This window comes from Callorhinchus milii, unplaced genomic scaffold, assembly GCF_018977255.1.
Source record: "Callorhinchus milii isolate IMCB2004 unplaced genomic scaffold, IMCB_Cmil_1.0 Scaffold10, whole genome shotgun sequence".
NCBI classification, from domain to species: Eukaryota; Metazoa; Chordata; class Chondrichthyes; order Chimaeriformes; family Callorhinchidae; genus Callorhinchus; species Callorhinchus milii.
This window is the reverse complement of record NW_024704751.1, coordinates 13,280,088-13,300,390: the sequence shown is the minus strand read 5'-3', so window position 1 is coordinate 13,300,390 and position 20,303 is coordinate 13,280,088. Positions and strand designations below refer to the sequence as shown.

Genomic DNA, 20,303 nt, shown 5'->3' with positions numbered 1-20,303 from the left:
GCGCGCTCGCGCGCCCGCGCAGGCCGATTCCCCCACCATCCTGCTGAGATCAGACACACAGCACCGCTGAGTAATACATAATAATAATTCTTGCCTCTGATACTACACCCCCGCCCCTTTCTCATCAGCAGGAATGTCTCAAAGCGCTTCACGTGATACACTGTAAAGTGTAGTGACCGTGTGCGTGGTTTTTTTTATTGCAGTTTTGCGGTTTTTGTTCTGGCTGAATTTAAACGCGAGAAAGTTTCCAAACATTGTAGTAGTCTTNAAAAAAAACAAAGCTTTAAAACTTGCACGTTATTTGCGCACTGGGGCCAAGCGTGCTATGATTACTAAACCCGATTGCTTAAAAGGAAAACCCAAAGTACATCACGGCGTGATGCAACTTCAGAGCTGAGTTCCTGTGTGTTGGGTGGCAGTCGTTCAGTTGCCAAAAGCAGTTCTCATTTGCTTCCCTTCGAAAGAAATTCCAATTGAAGTCGCCGCTATATCCCGCCGTGTAACTTTGGAACTCCCTCCCTCCACCTCCTTCCCCATCAACAGGTCACGCCTGATAAACCTTCCTCTTCGACCGCGCCTACAGTCACCTTCCCCCTCCCCCCGGCTCCGCCCACTGTTAAGCGCTCTGAGACGCTGCCTGGGGTGGAGGGTGCGTTATACATGCAAGTTGTTGGTGTTGTTGCTCCACTCAATAATTTGGCCCACATTTTACAACTCAGCCATGACGTGGTGGGGAGTGTGTGCCATCATTACAACCCATCGATTCTGTGCACGTGATCCTTCTGAATCTTTTACCTCTGGTGAGAGTACGCTGTTTGGAAGAGCACGCTCTTACTTAAACTGGCAACATGCCCTCAATCCCAAATCTCAATCCATGTCAATAACCTCATTATTGCAGCAGATCGGCAAAGCCTCACAGATAATGAAAGCCATCAGTAAAATCACTGCTACGCCCAGCAGACAGCAGAGCAGCCTGACATTTTCAAAACTAGCTGGAGGCCACTCTATAACCAGACATGACCCATTGACGCAACGCTGATTTAATTCATGTCTTCAGCCCTGAGGAACACTTAGCGCTGTTTATGAATTTTGGCTGACGTGGGATGGATGGTTGGGGGTGGGGGGTGGAGAAAACATGCCTCTTTCTTTTCTAATAAAGGTCTAAACTGCATACAAATATACCGTAATGTGAATTGATTGATTGCGTATTTTGTCAGTGAAGTGTGGCAGCCAATTGCGCTTGTATTGCTAACAGATTATGAGAGAGCAAAGCTTTTTTTTGTTAAAAAATAAAGAAAAATATCACGTCCTTTACAGGCTGGAATAAAAACTGGCAACCAAATAACCCTGCAAACATCCCGCACACTTTCTCTAAGAGTCTGGCGAGTGAGCTGTGGACTGAATGTGACCGTCAATGTTAATATTGGCTGAGATCAAGAGGCAATGCTCCCAACCAGGAGATGAGTTCAGTGGGAGGGAGAGAGAGAGAGAGAGGGAGATAGAAATCACCACGTCACCACTCTCAGATGCATTCGCTGTGCAATTGCTCCCTCAAAGCTGCTGCAAATGGGCTTTTTATGCTAATTGCACGGCCCCAGCATAAATCAGGCAAAAGAAAGCAATCAATTTAAGAGAGAGACAGACCAGCATAAATATGGAAAGGTTGTGATGGCGGTTCAAGCTCCCGCCTGCTTTAATCCTGCATCCCTGAAAATGTCTGTTCAATTTCCTGCTTCTTGACCTTATCAGGGAAATGTAAGGGTTTCTGATCTTATTAACTGAGGGACCTGGGTGCCAGGACTTCTGCTCTCTCAATGGACCGAGCCTTTGATTGCACCTCTGCATCGCCCAACATCTGGAGCAAGCGGAGCAGAAGCATTTTTGATGTATAACATAAATACGGTGGACATTTGAGTGTTTCAGCGCTCAGCTGGGAATATAATCCTGGGCCTGAAATAGGAACTTGAATCATATAATTTATTTAAATTGCATAAAGTTTAATCATTTGTTTCTTTTAACGAGATAACTAACAAAATAGAAATTGGCCGTACAGTAACGATAAATAATAATAATCCTTTTGCACAATTTTATTTGAATTAAATTAAAATGAACTGGCTGTGAATTTTCGCCCACGAAGTACACCGTCGTTTCACTTCAGAGTATATCCTGTGAAGCGCTTCGAGACATTTCAACGACGTGAGATATCAAATGCAACGATTATTATTATAATAATGCTTTCACTTGATATTGCCTATCATGTAGGGAGGACGTCTCGAAGCGGAGTGCAGTGACTGCGTGGTTGTAAGCGAACATGGTAATTTGCGCGCAGCACAACTTAGTTCACAAGTGGTTACTTTCCTTGTGTTTGTGTGTGTGTGTTTTTTGTTAAAATGAAGCATTTGTTCTGATAGCAGCAGCTTTGTTTTGTGCACAGGTGCCACTGCACAATACGAGAGAGAATTTAATTTCCCGAGGACATCGAAAAGCTCACCACGTTACAAAGCCAGTGTGATAGATGGGGCCTGTCAAGCGGGTAGGTAGACTTGCTGAAAGGCAGAGTGGAATTTCATTTGAACCCCCTTAATCATTACACACCGTCACGCAGTCTCATTAGCAACTACTGCTATTGGGATTCGCTTATGCTAGTCCGGCTATAAAATAATGGCAGTGAGAATAAAATTTTATCACTCATTTCAACAACAGCAGCAGCAACAAATTGCACTTGTACGGCACCCTTCACGTCGGAAAGACATCACAGGATGCTTTCAACTATTTAATCTCATCGGTTTTGCTCATGTAGCAGTCACTTTATAATGTTATAAAGTTTAGTGATGTGGTCGCTCTTTTATTTTGACGTCTCTGAAAGAATTTCGCTGAATTATCCGTCCACCTAATCCCACTTCGAAATGCCACGGCCTTTATCACCGAAACCCTGCATTTCATTTGGAAAACTCGCCACATCACGCTGGACAATATCGCCAGGATCTGAACCCGTGCAAATCCACAGGATGAATAAGATAGTCGACATTCACAAGGATCCCATAATAAAAATTCCGACTGATATTAACTCCCTATTTACACAGCGGACAGTCCGCAGGAAGGTTTTTGAACGTACGCTGTGAAACACATACCGGCTACATTTATAACAACAACAAAAAAATGTGGTCACTCAATCCACGCCTGTTTGTGGGACACTGCTGTGCACAATTGGCTGCCGATTTCACCCCCAAAATACAGTCAATCTACTTTCCATTTGTCAGTGAGACTCAGAGACTTTGAGACGACTCGAAGACGAGATAATGTGCTATATCAAATGCAAGGATTATTATTATTATTAATTTTGTCTTAATTTGTTAGTCATTTTTCTGCAGTTCTTAAACTGAAACCAGTTTCCAAATTACCACACAATACAAATTGACATTTAGAAAGCAACTTTCACGTCGGGTGGACATCCTGAAGGAGCTTAAATTGAGATCAAATAGAAGATTTTTTCCACAATTCCCTTGAATTTTGAAGAGAGAAATGTCCGGCAGGCTGGGACCAGGTGGAATCCAAAATCATTGTCTCAATTTTGTATGTAAATTACCTCAGTGCTGATCTCTCACTGTACAATATTGCCCCTGAAAATGTTAATGAGTGGCCTACATTCTGCACTAAATAAGACTGTCAAATGACTTTCTCTTGACATTTTTAAGGAACTAGTACGTTAAATGGATTTTAATAATTGCATTGCTATTTCACATGATCTTGCCTCATGTACCTCCAGCTATTTTTAAAATGCTCCAGCGTCATCACTTTAGAGTCATTGAATGTCAGACGGTGTCATCGCTAGTTGACCTGTAAATAGCTAGTGAGAAGCCAATTCGCTGCAAGTAACCTTCAGAGGACATGGGCACTGGGGAAATTATTGCACTCGGAGCTACAGGCAACACAATGCATTCCAAACCCAAACCAAATGCCATAAATCGCCATTGCCCTACACATCTGGTCTAATATCAGGATTAAATTGTTGGTAACGTCGCCAATGTGCAAAATAATAATTAGGAGAATCCTTGCATTTGATACAGCACTTCACAGAATATATTATAAAGTGAATTGACTGTGTATTTTGTGGGCAAAACGCGGGAGCCAATTGCGCACAGCAGCGTCCCACAAACAGTCGTGGAGTGAGCAACTAATTTGGTTTTTGAGGGGATTATTACCCCTGGAAAGCAACCTGCCAATCAACTAACAACTGGGTTCCTACTCTTGTAATTTTGTGGGAAAAGCACAATATCTAAAATGATCATTTACAAGGAAACGTATTGTATTGCCACAGCTAAGCTTCCTTTTTTTTTGAAAAAAAAGAAAAATGGTTAAAAAAAGTTCCCCCCACATTCTGGATGTCCATTTCACTCTGATGTTCTTAATTTAGGAGGTTTAGTTTGGTTGTACTTACCAAATGTGCACCAGCATTCAGATCATCTGCTCCATATTATTTCTCCAGACATGGAAAGCTGAAGAAAAAAAAAGAGGAAAAACACTTAAATGTTTCTGTGCGTTCTTATCCACCTTTGCCAGATTGTTAGTGTCAGCCAAGCTCACCTCCGAGGCAGAAGGTTGTGAGTTCATACCACATGTCGGGATTTTGAACTCACATAGTATAGGCTGACATTCCAGTGCAGTGCTGTGTTGTCAGAGGTGCCAACCTCTGGACGAGACACTAAACCAAGGTCCTGTCTGCCTGTTCAGGTGGATGGCAAAAATCCCGTAGCACTACACCCAAAGAGAAGGCAGTTTTTCTCTCCCGCTGCTCTGGCCAACAATNCCCCCACAAATAAAATTAATTGTTCCCTTCATAGCTGTTTGTGGGACATTACAGAGTGCAAATTGGCTGCTGCGTTCGCCCACATAACTACACAGTCACGACACTATACAGTAAATCTTGGGAGACGTCCTCCCAACGTAAAAGGCAAGGCTAGAGATGGGTGTGTGTGCCTTTGTGGTCTGTGTAATGTCATGTTAAGGAAAACAATCAGAAGAATTAATGAGGTGATTGGTTTATGCGCATATGTATTTTTAATCCTGATTATTCAACAACTTAAAATAAATCACAGGCTTTCAATTAAGTTTGGAGGTAGAAAACAAAGAGGCGAAAATGTGACGAATGGAAATCAATGGCAGAATATTCTCTAACTCCACAGCGCTTTAAATCAAATCCACTTAAGAAACCAAACATGAATTTGATCGAGCTAAATTGTATTTAAAATGGGCAAACACAATTCCGAGCGCATTGATTGTAATTCAATTGGAGGGAACTTTATTCCAATAAGATGAAAATTGTCTTTAACACAAGCACACCATGCTCCAAGGTGAATAATCTACATCAATAATAGTTAGCAATGAGCTGTTGTAGAGTATTGCAGAGATCGAGTGTCTATATGGAAACCAATATGCGCAAATGCTAAAAAGAAATCAATAAAGGTCACGTTACAGCTTCATCAATATGTTCAGTACACGTGGGCAAAAATTCCACTGGGTCTCGGTTCACTCAGTTTACAGACTTTTTCAGACCGTCCAGAATTGCTTATTTGTAATAATAATAATAATAATCCTTTCATTTAATATAGCGCTTTTCACATCTTCTCAACGTCTCAAAGCGCTTCACAGAATATACTGTAAAGTGAATTGATTGTATATTTGTGGGCGAAATGCTTTGAACTGAAATGAAGGCTGTGGTTATGAATTAAATAATTTATAATTAATTTAATGCCTGGACACTCGAAGATGCTACAAAAACAAGAGTAAATCTGGATCTATGTGGAATTTCTCCCCAGTAGCTTTCCCATTCCTCTTATGGTCTTTTAAGAAAAAATATCTCGGGATAGAATATACAGTTTGGGACACGACATGTTCATGCGACTATTAGGATGGTAGAAGGCAAACTGGATGGACCTTGGTCTTTATTCTTCAGCAAATAATGTCTCCCTAATTTTCTGTGACTTATAATAATAATAAATAATTATTATTTCTGGGACTTCTGGGAATGTTCTTCTGAACACACACACACACACACACACACACACAGACTGGAGATCTTTAGAGTTTTATTACAAATTGGATTCTTAGACGTGATTGATCCCAGTTTTAGGAAGACAGTTTCTGAAACGTGAAGAGTACTGTTTAGGAGGCTCGTTCGATGGAGCCTCATTCAAAGCATTATTTTTTCGAAAAGGTTCGAAACGAAAAACGGGACACGGTGCTAAGAAATCGTTGATCCTTCGCACGGCAGACGGAGGAATGAAACGCACGGGGAACATTCTTTGCGGTTGATTGAGCAATGTGAATGTCTCTCAGTGGTTCTCCTGATGACTGGCCCTCTGGTGGAGGATGCTTTATAACACTCGTGTAGGAACTGTTAACTCACCACATTTATCTCGCAAAACCTAGATGCTCATATCTGTCACCCCTTCTGGCTTTGTGTTTCTCCTTTACCTTGAAGAGGAACTGCTCAGTCATTTAGAGGATCCTGTTTGCTTAACTGGTTTATTTTGGGGGGTCAGCCAAGTGTCTGACTCCCGCAGAAACTCATCATCATGCTTAAGAGCATCCAAACCCTACCCAAAGTTAGATTGTTGGAGTGGAATGCTCTCTCCCTGGAGGGATACACCCTGCTTCCCTAGTTCTGGAAAGTATTAGGCGCGGGTTGGTAAGAGCCAAGGCTTGGGGACCTCAGAATGCGAGTTGGGGGTAACTGCTGGAGTTCCTCAAGCATGACTTATGTATTCATCACGGGTGTTCTACATAAACAAGAAACATAGGGAAAACGAAACAGGGGCCATTCAGCCCATTAAGCCTGTCCCACCAGTTTATTGGCTCTTGAGAGATCTTTTCATCCCTGTTGCTTTCCACACTCCTTAACACATCAACTGCTCAAGTCTCCGCCTTTCTGTCTTTGAAACTCCCTGATTGATTCTATCTCTCTAGCTGTCTGCTGTCAATTTGAATTGATTCAAGTTGGAATTCCTGCAGTAATGCCTTTAGAATACAAAGCTCCACAAACAAAAAATAAACATTCACAGCTAGCACTGCGTTCCTCATTACACATTAATGAGGTTGTTAAGGTGCGATGTATCACAGGATTTATTTTTCTCTCAACAAAATGGCACGCCTCAGTTCACAAGGGCTGCTGCTTGAATTTCCAACGTCGCAAACTCTACCAACAATCCGAAGGATCCCAATAAAAACAAATTCATATCAAATCTCAGGCTTGTTACGCATTAAGAATCAGTCTGACCAGGCTGGAGATTTCTGCTCAACTCATTGCCTAGACAGTCTGAGGCAGAGAAACGAGGTTCATCAGCATATTGAGCCTATCACTTACAGCTGATCTTGAGAGAGATGGGGCCAGTTAGGTTAGGTAACGTGCTAATCCAAAATAAAATACCACAAAAGCAGTACCTCTAATGTACAGGCTCTGCCTGTCACCTGGAATGTACCAAGCAACCCCTTTGTGGAGACCACCACAAAGACTGATGGTTCAAGGGCACAATACTGTGCCTTGGGATGTCCTCCTGATGTGAAAGACGCTATATAAATGTAATTTGTTGTTGCTACATCACTCAGGCAGCATCCCTGATACCTCCCCAATCCAGCCAGACCCTAGGGACAACCATCTGACTGTCTCAACCTCCCAACAGAGTACACTCGTAGCCTGGCTATCTCACAAACTTCACAGGTAATTCCTTTAGTGCTCCTTAGGAGTCTACAACATGACAGAAAACTCAATGAAAAGGATACCTTGGGTTTGGTGATCAAAAATCCCCAGGAACCAGGGAAGCCTGGAGTGAACAGCAGCAACAACAACAACAAATTGCATTTGTAGAGCGCCTTTCACCGCAGGAGGACGCCCCAAGGATGAATTTCCCAAATCTGTCCATACAGAATCTGGCACAACATTGAACCACAAAATCATCTCTGTGGAAATAGCAAGGCAGCCCCACCTCACCCAATCTCCACTGAATGTAAGCAAAGCAAAGAGGAAAGCAACAGGAAATGTCAACAGTCTCGAGGATTCTCCGAATCCATTAGCAACACAGAAGCTCTAATAAGAGGAAATAAAAGATCTTTACTCCCATGACTTTATTTATAATAAAATCTATCTGAGCATAACTGAGGGACAATAGATCCAGCAAAGGTTAGCGATCAAAATAAGGGCTTTGCTTTTCTTTGCTTCCATACTTACTTTGTCTAAGTTAAGTGTTCTTCTAATGCGCTAAAATATAAATGAACACAAGACCATTGTGAGTTGTTAATCAGCCCATCTTCCTCAACCCACGACTGTTTGTGGGACGCTGCTGTGCGCAATTTGCTCCCATGTTTCGCCCACAAAATACGAGTCAATCAACTTTACAATCGATTCTGTGAAGCGCTTTGAGACGTCTCAACTACGTGATAAGGCGCTATATCAAATGCAAGGATTATTATTATTATGATGACGTTTGAAGTTTGAGCTCCAGGGTTCAGGAAAAAAAATGATTCCCTTTTACACTAGCAATTATCGGGGTTTTCAACAGAAGATGCTCTTTTATGTATCTGACTAAATACCACGTTGAAACTGAACTGTCGTCATCATTTTGGGTTTACGAGATAGAATGATATGGAATTACGGAAGTAAATTGTTTACCGAGACCATCTTGCGACTTGTCTGAAACCAGGCCAATGGATGTGATTGTCTCTTTCCTGTTGTTCTACTTCGCTCTGCCAATTATCCAACCGAAGATTTTCACAAGAAAAAAAAGTGAAGTGACCGAGAGTTTGCGGAATAATAAAAATAATAATCCTTACATTCGATACAGTGCCCTTCACGTCGGGAGGACTTCTCACAGCGCTTCACAAGATATACTGTAAAGTGCAGGGTGAAGGAAAATGGAGTAAGTGAGAGTCAAAAGTCACCCATTACCCTTTAGAAGCTGATGCTTAAAGTTCAGAGATGAGTGACGCATGCCGAGTAAAACACTGTTCCTTGGTTTCCCAAAGGTCAGTCCCCGTCATTGTCCGTGTCTTTACCACCCTGACGGTAGCTCTAAAAAGTCAGCTGGAATTTTCTCCAGAGAAATGGAGCCTTCACAGCAAATGAGTATAACACACACACATATACACACACAAAAAGTTAATTAGTCCAACATTTGCTTTCATGTCTTTTTGCTCAATGCAGTCTGTCTAGCCTTAGGCCAATCATTCCCATGGCTCGGTTACCAATGCTGGTCTGCGCCCAGTTAACAAGAAGCACATTAACAACAAGTAATTGTAGTTGCTCCCCAAACTACTGAGCCCACCCCGGCCCCCTCTCCCCGCTCAGATTGAGGCCCATTACACTGAAAGACAACAGCAACTTGTATTTATATACCCTCACGCAGGGTAGCATCCCAGAGCGCTCGACAGTGGCAGAGCATGACACCGAGCCTGAGGGAGTGGGAAGATGGGGAAGGAGGGGACAAGGAGGAGGGATTGAGGGAATGTGTTTCAGATTTTCAGGCCATAGTGACTGAAAGCACAGCTGCTGATGGTGGAACAGAGGGCACGAAGGACAAGCAGGAGGCTGGAGCCAGTTGAGCGGAGGCAGCAGGTAGTGGATTGCGGAGTAAGAGGATTGGAAAGGTAGGGAGGTGCCAGGTGAAGGGGCCAATGTGTCGTAGAATTCAGGGCAGCATCAAGTCATGATACACATTTTACACTGAGCTGTGTTCACCACATCTCTCTGCCCCACTATTCCTTTGCCAGTTTTGTCAATCAGGGTCATTTATAATAATAATAATAATCCTTGCATTTGATATAGTGCTTTTCACGTCTTCTCGATGTCTCAAAGTGCTTCACAGAATAGACTGTAAAGTGAATTGACTGTATATTTGTGGGCGAACGCGGCAGCCAATTGCGCACAGCAATGTCCCACAAACAGTCGTCGTAGATTGAAAATGACCAATTTATTATTGTTTTGTTTTGGAGGGATTATTATTAGGCTCTGTGTGGAGTAAGGAAACTTGCCCAAGGTTTCGCCCTCTGCCTGGAATTGAACCCAGGTCTCTCGCTTGCAAAGCGAGTGCTCTAACCACTGAGCTACAGGACTCCACGTTTCAGGTATTGTTTTGTCTTCAACCGCAGCAGATCAATATGCCAACATCTTCCGGTTTTGTAAAATATTCCGCCACATCGATCTACAAAACACACAGTCACTACACTTTCCAGCAAACGCTGTGATATCCTAGCGCTGTATCAAACGCAAAGATTACAATGGTCAGCACGTCTGGTAAATGACAATGAAATTTCCTTTGAGAGCAGCCGGATACGGAACAGAGGTGTGGGGGAATTCTCAATCCTGCCAGAAAAAATCAAATCAAATGGACTTTTCAACACAGCTTTTGACCCAGTTTAGGAAAAGTCTACAATCACATCAGCTCAAATCACATTACAGGTCACCAACTCCCTCTCTCTCTCTCTCTCTCTCTCTCTCTGTCGCTCTAATTCCCTTCAGATCTGGGCCAGTCAATCAAATTAAAATGAAATTAAACAACTGACTGCAGGAATCGGCAGAATCTCCAGAGCTGAAAAGGCTGTGTTTAATTTTTTCAATTCTGGCATATATTTTGCAACTCAACAGGAACTGAAATTCACAGCCCGCGAGACAGAATTTTTTTTTTGGAAACAAGCATTTTTGATGTGGAAAAAATTTGCATTTCAGATTCTGGTGTCTATTAATATCTGAAGGTCACATTGTTTGACTTGAGGTTAAATATAGACTTGTTAGCCATATTTGCAATATGGTGCTTTTCATTTACAATCATGACAATTATCATAAGGACTACTTTATACACAGTATGTAAATATGCAGTTACTACGCTTTACAATAAAATCCTGTGAAGCACTTTGAGGCATCTCGATGACTTGATAAAGTGCTATATCAATTGCAATGATTAGGATTATTAGGATGATTATTATTCTGAAAAGCTGCAAATTTTACCCTTTTTGTTCATTTTACTCCTTTGGTTCACATTTAAAAATAAATAATCCCGATATTTTTTTTTTAAAAAAACACAAATATCGCTGCACTTTCCAAAGATGATAAACTTCTGTGCAGTGACTGACTTATATGGTTCAGCTTTACTGCAGGAACTCAGGTCAAACTGAAATTGGAACAAGCAGCAGGAAGTTACAATACTGGCTCCACATTATTTTTTGCTGTGAAGACAACAACAGCAAATTGCATTTATATATAGTGCCTTTGACATCGGGAGGATGAAAGGGGCACTCAATTGCATGAGCAGAGCTTTGCTAAAGGGAATCAGAAATAGTGTTAAATTTATAATGTTCTCAGTCCCTCAGCTTCATTAAAAATATAAGCCCTGTCCAGTGACCTGCCAGATGATTTTTTAATGTAAAAGTTTAAAGAATACTCTGTCTGGCGCAGTTCCACAGGAGCCAAAGCTGTGATATTTGTAATGCTTCCAAATGGAATGATATTTTATCTTCAGATGTAAAGTACTATATGGCCCTATGTCAGGACTTTGAGTTCAAAATATAGGATGATGCTGATGTGGATCTTTTTTAAAAGAAAGACAAAAGGAGGGAGTTTCCTCTGGTGTTTTTAACAAACAGCGCTACCCTCAGAGTCCTGAGTTCCATTTTTTCCCCTATTAATCAGCTATTTCAGGCATTTCTATGATTCATGTCATGAGATGGTTTCTGCCCAATATGATTACCACGTGCATCAGCTTTCAGCTTCCGTAGGGCCGAAACCCACAGACCTTCTGACAGAGGTGGGAGTGTTACTAACTCAGTTAGTTTAACACAACAGAGGTGGTGGTGTGACACATCTCCTTTGGTTTCTTTGTGACGTAATACGGACAGTGAAGCAACTGAACCAAGTTATGAGAACTCAACACATGAGAGAGAAAGAGAGAGAGAGCATTCAAATCACTATCAATTTCCCCAAGCCACATCAAACATCACCATGGTTACCTGTTTCCAATAGAACAAGTTAGAATTATTTCCTATTAATCATCCATGGCATTTTCACAACATGAAAAACCACAGGATGGTTTCTGCTCAAACGATTCACACGTGCATCTGCTTTCAGCTTCGGTGAAGCGAGCAACAACAACAACAAATTACATTTACGCAGCGCCTTTCATGTCAGGAGGACATCCCAAGGCGCTGGACAGTCAGGGATTTGCACCCCAGCTGGTGGTTGGAATCAGGAGGAGTGGAGGGTGGGGAGGGTAGGGGAAGGAGGGTGAGAAGGTGCAGTCGAAGAGGAGGGGTCTTGAAGGAAACTTATTGATTTATTGTGACCAAAAAACAATCAGTCCTTAGATAGGTGCACATGCTACTCGCACTGCAAAGTTCAAAAATATTATCTCAGATCACAACAATGACTTTAACTGAACAAAGAATCTGAGATAATCATAATTATCAGAGTTCTTGACAGAGTAAATAGGGAGAAACTGTTTCCTCTGGCGGGCGGGTGGGTCGGTAACCAGAGGACACAGATTTAAGATAATTGGCAAAAGAAATAGAAGGGGAGACAAGGAAAAAAAATCCCCCCCCCCCCCCAGAGAGTTGTTACAAGCTGGAATACACTGCTTGAAACAGCGGTGGAAGGCATACTCAATAGTAGCTTTCAAAAGGGAATTGGATAGGTATTCAAAAAGAAAAACATTTGCAGCTCTATGGGGTAAGAGCGGGGGAGTGGGACTAGTTGGACAGCTCTTTCAAAGAGCTGGCATGGGCAAGATGGGTCGAATGGCCTCCTTCTGTGCTGTAATATTCTATGATTCTATAATTCACCGATTGTACGCCAGTCCTTACAAAGAGCAAACTTTTCATTACACTGTTACACCCCATTCTACACACTCACACCACACACAATGGAAATTGACCCAATCGTCGGTCTCCTTTGTTCCAATTGACTAACTGTGTACAGACTGCACCACAACAATAAAAAGGAGTTGCAGTTAAAATACACCAGATGTTATACACCTGAGGTTATAAATCACTGTCCAGAGTTAGAAAATAAGAGCCTTGTGAAGGCCACCTTCATATATCTTACAGGATCTCCAGATGGGTCTTTTACAAGTCCTGCCAGCATCAACAGGAGCAACGCAAACAATTATGTAGGACTTTTAACTCAGAGAGTCCAGGCTGACATTCCAATGCAGTGGCAGGAGTCCACTATATTGTTGGAGGTGTCATCCTTTGGGTGAAACCAAGATCCCATCTGCCAGTTTAAGTGGGTGGTACCCAACGATCCTCGTTCACTCACTTTGTGGCGGTTTGTGGACATTTTTGTGCGTAAATTGGCTGCTGCGTTTGCCTACAAATACACAGACACTACACATGAAGGTAAATCCTGTGAAGCGCTATGTCATGCCCTCCTGACGTGAAGGCGCCGTATAAAATGAAAGTATTATTATTGTTGTAACTTATTTCAGTTTTCTTCGAAACTGATCATTTCTTGGAGAAATCGTAACAAAAAATTTCCTGCTTACACTGCGACATTAGACAATACTGTAGACTAAAACATTGTGCAAAACTTGTACTACTTTGCTTTCCTTTCCAGTCACATTTTTTACAAACAGAAAGTTACAGTTTCTCTCAACATATAAACCCAAGTCAGCATTGCATAATAATAAAATCCTTGCATTTGATATAGCACCTTATCATGTCGTTCGTCTTCAAGAGTGAGGCTGATAGATTTTTGGTAGGTCAAGGAATTAAGGGATGTGGGGAGAAAGCAGGAAATTGGAATTCAAAGGATTAGTTCAGGTACAGATCAGCCGGGATCTAATTAAGTGGCTCGAAGGGCTGAATGGCCTCCCCCTGTGCCTATGTTCCTATGTCTCAAAGTGCTTCACAGAATATACTGTAATAATAATAATAATCCTTGCATTTGGTACAGCACTTTTCAGGTCTTCTGAACGTCTCAAAGCGCTTCACAAAATAGACTGTAAAGTGAATTGACCGTATATTTGTGGGCGAAACACGGCAGCCAATTGCGTACAGCAGCGTCTGTCCCACAAACAGTCGTGGATTGAAAATGACCAATTTATTATTGTTTTGTTTTGGAGGGATTATTATTAGGCTCTGTGTGGAGTAAGGAAACTTGCCCAGGATTTCACCCTCTGCCTGGAATTGAACCCAGGTGTATTTTGTGGATGAAACGCAGCAGCCAACTGCACACGTACAAGGTAATAGAGACTCAGAAAGGAACTACCTACCTGCCTTCATTTCTCTGGTTCTGAGGTTCGCTCTGTATCTACCCAACACCGGCTACAGAAACAGCAAGACGCAAAGCAATGCCTTGGGGGTTCTTGCAGTCAAGATAAGAGATCAAATTCACTGATCACTCTGCATCCCCGCAGTGTAAAACTGAATACAGAAGTGATGCATCAGCAGAATTCTCCAACTAATGCATAAAAAAAGGAACCGGTTCCAATTCAATTGAAACCAGTCACTTTTAAAAGAATATGACATTCATTCTAAGTGCAATGGTGTGGTATAGTAATCACTCTTCCCTTCCCAGCCCCCACCCCCCTTCACACCTCCCGGGTTAAAGATCAATGCGATTATCAGACCCCATCAATTCTAACCAACATGTCCGACATGTTTCTCACTAGAGTTCCTTCCCTTTTTTTTGAAATTGTCAAATCCACGGCTAAAATATTTCTTCAACACAATGATAAATGTCTATGGCTGCATTTCCCAATGATCAGTTAATGATAAATTCACCATCAAACTGCAGAAGGGATTTCTTTTTATTTAGTGACCCAACAGGTTTATTTACTTTATTTAAACTGGCAATTGAATTAAATCACGCAATTTATAAACATTGATCTTGGAACACAATTGGTCTCAGTGGAACTCGTTATTTATTCTGTGGAGTGAAGATTGAAGCAGCAATACAATACAAAATTACATTTGTATAGCACCTTTCACATCGGGAGGACGTCCCAAGGCGCTGGACAGTCAGAGATTTGAACCCAAGCTGTAAAGGTGGTTTGGGATCAAGGGGTGGTCTACGTTGACCGAAGGCACGGTTGAAAAAGGGGATCTTGAGACCATCAACAGCCACTTGCATCTAATTTGGCGTTGTTCACCCAGGATAGCGTCTCGGAGCGCTGCACAGTGGCGGAGGTTGACACTTAGTAAGGCAGAAGGGGCAGCAGGAGGTGTTAAAGAGATAGGTCTAAAGGTGGGATTGTAAGATAAACAGGGAGCGAGGCAGAGGCATTGAGTTCCAGAGAACAGAGTGAAAACATCGCTTGCAAATTGTACTGATTTTAGACACCCGGCTAAGGTACTTCTTGGTTTCCGTGCTTTGGAACATTGCAATGATTATAAACGCTACAATCTCATTGAAAATGTTGCTGGAGAAAAAAAAAATACCATTTCCAAATAGGTCACATTACAAGCATGTAGGGTTTTGCATTAAACATTGTCTGATTTATTTTGTTTGAGAAATAATTATGAAGATCAACCATTGGTTTAAAAAAAAGAACATAAATTTCCTTTTGCATCTGAAGCCAAGTAGGCTTCACGCTTCGGTAGGGAAACCCTTTCATGGGGGATTCCTGATGTGAAAGGTGCTGTATAAATGTCAAACTGTATTGTAATTGAATTGTATTAACTCCCGACCTATGCACTCAAAACAAGGGAAGCAGAGTCATCAAACCTCTTATCTTCTGCATTTCTTGTTGCGTTTCATGTACATATTTGGCCGAAGGTTAAGACTTCCTTAAATGATGGCGATCAGGAATGATCAACCCAGGGGGCAAAACATTCTGTGTTAACGGTTGCTGGTCGATTGGCGGATCACTTTCCGGGGGTAATGATCCCTTCGAAAAATTAAATAAATACGTAATAATTTGGTCACTCAATCCACGAATGTTTGTGGGATCCTGCTGTGATCAATTGGTTATCGCATTTCACCCACAAAATATAGAGTCCAATTCATTTTATAGTATATTCTGTGAATCACTTTGGGATATCTCAATGAGGTGATAAGGCATTACATCAAATGCAAGAATTATATTATATATAATATTAATGATATTATTCTTCCATCTTATAGCTTCAACAATTCTATCGTACACACACACACACACACACCAGTACAGGTGTTATTTCAATAATGACTCCTGAAGAAGCACTAAAAATGTGGATTTAATCATGAATTTTAATTCAAGCGTGTTTGTGTGTTTGGGGGTGGGGGTGGGGGAGGGAAGAGGCATAGAGCACTGATGTTTGAATATAGCTGATCTTCTCTGTGAAGAAATGAAGAGGAGCCTGGAATGCAGCAGGATATGGAAAGGAAGCAGGGTTTATTCACATTGTGGCATTGCTGAATAACATTAGCATCTCATCTGGGATAGTTGCAGTGCTGCTATAATTGGACTTAATATGAAGGGGAAAAGAACATGGGATTCAATGTTTGGTCTCCATCCCCAATATAACACTTGCACACCCTGTGTGCTGTGAATCTGTCCACACTCCCATTAAGAGGGGGGGAATAGGGAAGGGAATACAAGACCCCACTTGTAACTGCGTCTTACAAGCTGGGGCTGAATCCCGAGGCAGGGAATCCCTGGTCCCCCCACCAAAGTGGAGTGCACAGAGGCAACCCCGCGTGCCACAAGGGGCCGGGTCTGCTGGCTCCCTTCACCCGGTGCAGTCTCTCAGAGCGCTTAACCATGAGAGAGGCTGATGCCAAGCCTGTGGATGAGGGGGGGGGGGGGGGGGGGGGGGGGAGGGAGAAGTTGACTGTAACTTCGGTCCACGAGGAATGTATTCAGTCGTAATCTAAAAGAGGGGAAGGAGGGGGTAAAGTGGAGGGATTGAGGGAGAGAGTTCCAAAGCTCACTGGTTAATATTGAAGTTAACGATGCTCACGGCATACACTACTGTTTTTCTTCAGTGCAAGCTTTTATAACAGCATTAAATGGGAGAATGTGCTCGGATTTCAAGGCTGGGTGCACCTAAGTACAGGGTTTGGAGAGCAAATAGCTTTTTACAGCAAAGATCAGGCTTCGAAAGCATTATTGCCACAAAGAGAAGCATCAGAACAGTAGGAGCCGACAATCAGAGGTAACAGCCAATGGCTATGCATTCAATGACCTCCTTAATTAGCTTGAGGATTCATCTCTGTAGGATTTCTTCACGGAGGAAATCGTGAACAAAACTTGAGTTGAATTGAACAACTTGAGGCGCTCTGAGATATCCTCTTGGCGTGAAAGGTGATATACCAAATGCAAGGATTATTATCGTATTCAGTACGTTTGTGAAGATCTCCAGAAATCTCAATACCATTGTAAAGGCTAATTTTTCACTCATTATAGGAATGAACTTAGTTGGTAAATCCATTTTGTGATTGCATTACTACCTAACGTTCAATTCATTTTGAATGTTGTGTACTAATGCCAGTGCATGTGACACACAGGGAACAGCTCAGGCTTCAGGAGGAGATTTAAAGGCATCAATTTATTCCTTATACATTTCAGGGACAGTTGGGGAATAAAAGGGCAGGTTTTATCTGCTGAGCGCTTACTCTCATCAGATCATTTCAACTGCTGGAAACGCTAAAACCAACACGATGCACAATGTATCATTCAAATCATCCTTTAGTTGAACTGGTCGACCAGCGACTGACATTCGACTGAACGGCGTTATCCCCAGTCACACACAAGAAGGCTCGCTCCCAGCCTACAGAGAGATCTCAGTGTAAGGCCTTCACTCCCCAGTATAAATTTGGCTTTGTATCATTGTCTGGCAGCTGCAATCTCCAGAGTAACATTAACAAGCACATCAGTCTAACAAACTGCGAGCTTATGATTCAAGGTCTGAACATGCCCCGCGGGTCAATGTCTGTCCAGCTGTTCGCTTAAGTCACGTGTAATTTAGAAGAGGTCAATTTGATCGAACCCGGCATTAATACCTAAAGCTCATTGTAATTATGTTTTAAAAAAGGCGAACGACATCACAACACACAACAAAACAGTGAACCATCAATTCCGTTAAGTAAAAAAAAAAATTGTGGGGTGGGGGGGGAAATATTTCCACTGCAACAGAAAAAGAAACGTCTAAATATTAACAGGGTTAAACCTCACAGAGAGTGTAAGACTACTGCTGAATCCTCAGTCAGGTCACAGGACTATATTGTCTCATGAACCCTCGTGAAACCACTTTAAATATAATAATAAATATTTTTTATAATCATTGCATTTGATATAGCGCCTTATCACATCGTTATGACATCTCAAAGCGCTTCACAGGATACACTGTAAAGTGGATTGACTGTGCATTTTGTGGGTAAAACTCTATTCAAAAAAAATTCAAAACATTATCAGATTTTTCTAAGTTGTTTTTTTAATTTAATAACTACAGGGCTAAATTGTATCACCTCGTGGACTTTTACTGGATTGTTAAAGATATAAGGAAACATTTATAAATTCCAATCTAAATTATTTTCCGGGTTGTGGGGGGGGTTGGGGGAGGGTTAAGAGGAGAGAGACTGATGTGGATACAGCCAAGCAATTTAGCAAATGGGACAGGAGAGATAGAGCTGAGCTGATTAATATTAATATTGTCTAGCAGGCAGAATCACAAGATGAAATAATTTGTCAGGCAGCCCAAAAAAAATCATAATTATGTGCTGTTTTAATGCCATTTTATGTTTTAATGCCACTATTTTAATAGATATATATATAAAACACAAAAGAAACAGCATCAGAAAAGTCAAAAAGGACTGCACTTTCCTTGGCAAATTCTGCACTATGCTTTAAACTTCCAACCTTACGTGGATTAGATGGTAAGACTGTGAGTAACTCACTGATGTGCACTAGATACCGGACAATAATACAACTGTGGAACAGAGAGTTTCACAACGGTATAGCGTGGAATAAGGAAACTTGCCTAACGTTCCACTCTGCCTGGGAATTGAACCCGGATCATCTCGCTTGCGAGGCGAGTGGTCTAACCACAACACTACATGACACATGGTCACATTCTCAGCCTCAAGAATCTCAGGTTAGATGCTACATAAACACAGAACTGACACTCAGTGTGTGATCTGCAATAGAAACAGACCCAAGAAATGGTGAGCTTTGAGCCGGGCCCCATCTTGAAAGTCCGCGAGAACTAAAATAACACTCGGAGATCGGTCCAAGCGTTGGTCTCTGAGTTCACAAGTTCACAAGGACGACATGCAACCAGCAGAGAGCTCGTGTGGTGTGCTCAATGAAACATACGATTTCTGTTTTAATTACCCACTAAAGCCACGAGTATTTATGTGCAGACTTGACCACAGATGGTCAAGCAATTGCTGACTAGATCTTGTTACCATTGAAATGCCGATAGCATTGAAATCCCTCGTGCCCTCCTCTCCACCATCGGTGGCTGTAACTGTCTCCCTCCTCCTTGCCCCCTCCTTCCCCACCTTCAAATCCCGCCTAAAGACCTTCTTTTATCATCGTGCTTCCCCACTGCCTCTCTCCTTGGCTCGTTGTCAGACTGTGAAGCGCTCGGGGACGCTACCCTGCGTGAAAAGCGTATATAAATGCAAGCTATTGATGGGAACAAGTTAGCGTCTTGCCCCTGGGTCAGAAGGTTGTGGGTTCCTATGTGAGATCTCTGTGCTCGGAGTCTGGGCTGACACTCCAGTGCGGTGCTGGAGTGATGCTGGGGGGGGAAGGAGGTGCATAGTAAGAGGTGCGTCCTTCGGATGAAACTGCTGATAAAAAGCCACGTTACAGCGATTGTCAGAGTTTTGTGAAATGTTACTTTGTGGATTGGACACAAGGCTGCAGGGAATAATTCATTTCAGCAAGACAATGGCAGACATTGTTTTTTGTCAGTTTGAAAGAGCGATTACTCATAAGCATTGTAGGTCAGGACTTGGCGGAAGCCTTTGGGAGCGACTGAGGGAAATATCAGAGGGATTCAGAAACTAAATTATTCCATTGATTCCTGCGGTTTGATTTCTTTGCGCATACATACATACATACACCGATTCATTTATTAATCCACTTTGAATAATAAGATAGCTTGAAGATAATCTCCCCATCCTGTCATCTATCAGTGCAACATTTGAGAGTTTAATAATAATAATCCTTGCATTTGATACAGCTCTTTATAACATCTTTGAGACCTCTCAAAGCGCTTCACAGAATATACTGTAAAGTGAATTCATTGACTGTACACTTTGTGGGTGAATCGCGGCAGCCAATTGCACACAGAGTGTCCCACAAATAGTCGTGGATTTCAATAATTGATAA

The 20,303-nt window shown here is 42.0% G+C and overlaps 1 protein-coding gene across 1 annotated transcript in view; it reads right to left on the bottom strand.

Annotated features, from left to right (window-relative positions):
* The window catches only part of LOC103179446 (proto-oncogene tyrosine-protein kinase Yrk), a 70,675-nt gene that overhangs the window by 30,579 nt on the left and 19,793 nt on the right, over nt 1-20,303 (bottom strand). The window contains exon 3 of the mRNA XM_042338390.1: nt 4,439-4,496. The gene's annotated coding sequence lies outside the window, so the exon portion shown is untranslated. The remainder of the gene's footprint in view (nt 1-4,438; nt 4,497-20,303) is intronic.